Source organism: Lepidothrix coronata, unplaced genomic scaffold, assembly GCF_001604755.1.
Source record: "Lepidothrix coronata isolate B3197 unplaced genomic scaffold, Lepidothrix_coronata-1.0 Scaffold87, whole genome shotgun sequence".
NCBI classification, from domain to species: domain Eukaryota; kingdom Metazoa; phylum Chordata; class Aves; order Passeriformes; family Pipridae; genus Lepidothrix; species Lepidothrix coronata.
Window position 1 is genome coordinate 515,527 of NW_016690267.1, and position 5,947 is coordinate 521,473.

Genomic DNA, 5,947 nt, shown 5'->3' on the forward strand with positions numbered 1-5,947 from the left:
TCCCCTCCCTTCCCGGGGTGCATCGGTGCTCCCTCCTCCTGATAAGGTGATGTAGATAAGGCCTAGACTCAAACACTTGGATTGCATCTTGGGGTCAACACAGCCCCATTTATGGCTCTTCCTGCACAAACATTTGGAGAAGGGCTGTGCAGAGGTGTTCACACACAAGTGTCGCTCTCCCAGGGCAGAGCAGTGGTCACGTCAAATCACACCTGTGATTTGGTGGCACCTTGCTGGGCTCCCAGCCCCTGGGGAAAGGGCAAGTGATGTCACTTGAGGCTTGTGAGGACAAGTCAGAGTCACCAGGGGCTGAAGGCCATCAAGACAGGCCAACGTTGAGAACCTGAGGCATTGCCCTAAGATTCCAACAGTGCTGCAAGTGGATCACACCTTGAGTTGCTGCTGGAAGGGAAAAATGAGGCTTCATTCCAGCTGTACACTTTGCTTCACAGAGGGAAGGTGGAGGAGGTGACTTCTCCTACCCATCACCCACTGCCTGCCACCTGTGTCTTCTCCCTCCCAAATCCAGGCAGCCCCAGTGTCCCAGAGCTCCCACTGAGTAGGACCTGGGTTGTGGTGTGAGTTGTCACGGTGGAAGGCTTCAAGAGATGGCAAATGATGAAAATGGAAAAGGCTGGGAGGAACTGGGCACACTCCCTTGCAGATGTGTGGGGTTGAACTGGGCACACTCCCTTGCAGATGGGTGGTGTTGAACTGGGCACACTCCCTTGCAGATGGGTGGTGTTGCATTTCACGCTGACCCACGTCTTTCTGGGAAAGGTCTGTATTATGGAAATACAATTCCAGTTTTTCCCTGCAGAACTGTGGTGGTGGTGGTTTTGTTTGCTTTTTTTTTCCTTAATTTACTGAATTCTACACTGAAGTTCCTTCCCTAGTAAGACTCATCAGCTATACTGAAAATGTCTGGAAATAAAACTCAGCCACGCAAAGTGATGTAGCTTGGAGTGATTGGTTTATTCCCGGATTCATCTTCCAGACGCCTTCCCTGCCACTACAGTTCCCTCTCCAGTGACGTTGTGTTGTGTCAGAGTGTCTTTCCTTTCCATGAGCTGTTGTGTGAGATCCAGGTCAATGTCCTGTTGAATCTGGAGGAAAAGAAGAGTCTTGAGAAACAGGGGAATGTGTTGCCAGAAGAGGAGCCTTGGCCAAAAGAAGAGGATTGCCAGACTGCCTGAACTCTCACTGAACCGAGGAGCAGCCCAGCCCCATGTATCCTATAAAGCTCCAAACAGCAAGAAATATGCCTAAACTGAGTTTTTAAGAGTCTTATTTATATTAATTTTGATTTAATCCCCAATTCATTTTTATTTTTAATGTATTTTTTCACATCCTGGGGATTTACAGTGGACATTGCAATGGGTTAACTGGAGATAGGCTTTTCCTCTATAAAGCTTGGGTGCAGGAGCACTTAGCTTTGCTTTCTTATCATTTCTGGGGCATAAAATAATTTCATGTGCCACGAATATTTTCTTTTTCCTCCTTTCCTTTTTTAAGGACGTGCTGTAACTGGCGGTGCACAAATGACTCCTTGGTTAGATAAGATGTTATGTTTTTATCCTTGGACTGTGCCCCCAGGCCCTCAGTAATGCCAGCATCAGCTAAGTTTGCATCTGATTAGTCGTTCTTGTCTCTTACTCAATGTCAGCCTTGATTATGCCCATTAATCTGGCACTTTCCTTTTTTTTTTTAGACTGAGCTATGGGCACAATCCTGCCTGATCCCCAGCACTCTGCTACTATTGCAGCTGAGTTTTCACATTCCTACAATTCCAGGGGGTTTTTTGTTGATTTCTCACTGTTAAAATCACCATGTATTGGTATTTTCCATGTTTTTGGGCAGTTGTGGCCCAGAGGGAAGAAATGTGAGCTCCTGCCTGATATTGCTGGCCTGGGAGATCCCTCAATGTTTTCGATCCCTCAGTACAATCAGAGGGTCAAGGCTCATTTCCAAGGAAATCTGGGCAATGAGGCTGTTCTGGGACAATTTTCATTCTGGGAATGAGAAAAGGTTATAGAGAAAATTTCACAGCTCAGGACCAGATTTCAGCACCACATCCACACTGCTAATCAGGACTGGTTTTCTATGAAGGTGGTGTTGGAGTGATACCACATGGCATTTGTGTTTCAAACAGGTGCCAGCGCCCTGTTCCAAACCACTCCAGCACAAAGTCATCCCTGTGAGGAGTGACAGAGCTTTGCTGAGGGTTGAACAGTTTCTTCCTTTTCCTCTCCCTGCATTCTTACATCACTTTCTGAGCCACAGCTGCAGTTTGATAAGGCTGGGGCTGAGTTTTATGAACATCAGGAGAAATCCAGCTCCCTCAGAGGTGCCCTCACATCTACTCCCACTGTTCATTGCCACAGTGAAGGGACACCTGTCCCAGCCAAGAGCCAGGAATCTCTAGGGGCCTTCTTCATTACCTTATGAGAATTGAGCCTGACAGAGCAGACTAGGGAGAGGTATCTCTCTGGTTGACCTCAAGCAAGTGTTAGATATAAAAATCTACCCTTGCAAATCTCTCTTTGATGTGGGAAACAGGTTGGTGACAGGTGAGAGAGGGCTGGGGTTTGGCTTTAGCATCACCCTGAAGGACAGAAAGTACCTGCAGTCCCTTGGATCTTCTCAGCAGCAGCAGGACATGGATCGGCCTCTGTTGGTCTGTGGTGGAAACATGACAAGCATAGAAGGCACTTTGGGGACAGGGGGAATCTCAAGTCCTTCACACCCTAAGGACAGATTTAAAGGTAAGGATCTGTGAGGCGGACCAACAGCTCTCTGCTGAAACACTTTCCCCAGGATTTGAGCTCTCCATGGGGAACAGATGCAGCAGTCCTTGAGGACCTACGTCAGCTCCATCTGTGTGCAGAACTTCTGGCCATCCCTGCAATGTGCCAGTGCTGAGAAGAGCCAGCCAGGTCAAGGACTTCTAAATCAAGTGTAGGAGGCTCTGGGAGAACCTCCTGGCTTCTGGGATGAGAGGAGACCTGGTGGGTCCAAAGCCAGGACCTGATCTTTCTCCATCACCCATCTCTAACCTTCTCTAAATGCAGAAAAGAGATGGGACCAGTCAGGTCCTTTCATAAGCCAAGCACTGGTCACAGGCAAAGGTAATTCCAACAGGATTCGGAGATATTAACCCCAGTATGGGTTTCCAGAGCTTTCACCAGAATGAATCAGGAAAGCAAAAAACCCACCTCCTGTTCCACATTTCTCCTTTTTCTCACCCAGAGGAGGAGCAGGGGGAGGGGGGAGAGCATGTGCTCAGCATAGATGTTGATGCTGCTACTGGAGCTGCAAGGAGGGGAGCTCAGCAGATGAGAAACCCCCCTGAGATGAGAAACCTCACTGGCAACAGCAGCAAACGTTCCCTCACAGGCTTCTACACCCCAGTCTTACCAAGCAGCCTTATAAGAGGGGATGGAGCAGTATGGAAGAGCTCCCTCTGGAGCTGCAGAACTGATGCTTTTGGAGGTGAGTTGAGCAGGATTCATTGCAAAGAGACAGAACTGCATATTTTTTGCAAAACACCTTGATGGTTTTCCAGTGAGGGGACAGGACTGAGGGTGTCTCTCCTTCCCTTGGGTGTTCAGTCACTGACTCACCTGCACAGGCATCTGAGGTGTGTGGATGACCAAAGGCAAAACTGGATGGTATGAGACAGTCTTCTCAGTGTGGAAATGGATGTCAATCCTCCTCCATATGGACATAATCCTATTTTTAATGTGTTTTCCATTTATTCCTGTTTTGACTCAGCGAGGCTGGATATTGCTGGAGGGTGCAGGGGAAAGGGGAGAAAGGAGAGAAAAAGCAGAGTTATGTTTAATAAAAATAGTATGAATGTTCAACGTTTGTGCTCTGGGAATGAATCAATATGGTTTCTCAGATGTGCTGCAGAGAGGACACAGGGCAGGCTCTGACCAACACATGGTCCCAATAAGACAACACACTTATTCCTAGAAATAAAATTCGGATGCTTTGGGGAATGCCTGTTGGACAAGATGAAGTGCAGATAAGATAAGAACACTTTGATTAATTAAGAGAGAACACAAAGTACTGTGGGCAAGGCATCAGAAACAACATTTCTTTGGCGAGGTAAGTGGTGGGAGAAGATGTTTGCAAGCCATGGAAGCTGCACACCCATCTCTGGAGGATGGAAAGGTTTTTAAAGGACAGTAACTCAATGCTGCATATGGGGAGAGGTGTCTGAGACACTAAAACTTAACAAACACTTGTTGCTATGCAGAATGAGGAGGCAGACTTAAGCTTCTGTATTTTTGGCACAGGAGTTTTCTTCTTTTATTCATAGCAGCACACTTAAAAGCCCTACCACTGTTCTGAAGGTTTTCTCTGACTAAAATGCAGCAATAATTATACTTTTTCCTGAACTTGCAAGGTTCAGAAAATGGATTTTTATGTAATTAGCATAAATCCATCAATGTTCAGGTGGTTCCCAGATACCAGAAGCAACAGTAGCCATAGAATTACCTACTTGGAGAGACGGTGTCTGGATAAAAACAGTAATTTAAAGACAGAAGGCAGCAAGGCCCTTTTTCTGGGTAATGTATAATTAGAAACAGTTTGCTTCTGAGATTATAAGCAGTGTGAAATCATATCATTAGCATGTAATTACAGTGGCAGATATTTCAAAGTTATCAAGACCAGATGTTACTAAATCAGTTCCCTCCTTTCCTGGGTGCAGTTTGATATTTGTGTCACAGCAACGAAACCCCTCTTTACATTTTCAGGTATTTCTTATTGCAGTGAACATTTCCACATGCTGTGACTTTCACAGCACGGTGAGGGGCTCCTTGTTCTTCTTCTTCTGTTATCTCCTTGAAACATTTTGTCTGTGTGGTGATCATTCATAAAATAAAAACAGTTTAAGAAATTTCTCAAGTCCCCACTGAGATGGACAACGAAGTGATGGACATGGGAAGACATCACCCATCATACAGGGGGATGGAGAGGAGAAAAATAAAAGATCAGACTTTCACCTCCTTTCTCTCCAAGCTTATTTTGCTTTACTACTGCCAAACATGTTGATTTATCATTTCCTCATTTGGCTTTAGAGCAATTAGGTTCAATCTTCCCTAACAACCCTTTGGAGTAAATAGAAAGTTAAACAAGCTCCAGTCACCATGCTGAAAAACAAAATTTCTTTAAGTTGATTTAAAAAGTAACAACCAAAAAAAACAAAAGGTAGAAAAACCCCAAACAAACCAACCAACCAAAAAACGAAAAAAAAAAAAAAAGACACCAAAAAACTTTTTCCACCAGGTTGGAATGATGGATTCTGGTCTTTACAAATTGTCAAGTACAGATCACACAGAGACCCTTCTGAAAATAGTGACTTCAGGTTGGCTAACTTGTGAAATTCCCAGTTATTGCACTGGTGTGCTGACTGTTCAGCACAGATGAAACCTGAATTGGATTTGGGGAATAAATCTGAGATGTTTCACATTCTTCTGCTGACCAGAGGGCAGTCTGACGACTTGTTCTTTCTGAGTTCACATAACTTTTGTTCTTGGCTGCAGCGTTTGGCCGAGGCCGGAATTTCGGAAGCGCCAAGAGCTCCTTTTGATTTCAGATCTGTTGAGAAACAGGAGCTCCCGCTGGGAATAACAACTGGATTTGCAAAGATATCCTCATGTAGCCACAAGTCACTGGTAATTTAGGAACAAATCCCCCTTTTTTTTTTGGACACCTGAGCGAAGAACCTCATTTCCCCCGCACAGGGTCCAATTCCCTTTGCAAACCTGTTCCTGGCTGGCAAACACCTGATGCCTCCGTGCACCACTTGGAATTTTTCTTCTTTTCCATAAGCAGGAGTAAGTTCTCAGAAATCAGAAATGCCTGCAATAATTTTGAAACAGCACATTTTTCCTCACATCAACAAATACCTCTATCAGTGGGTATTCCCTGGGGA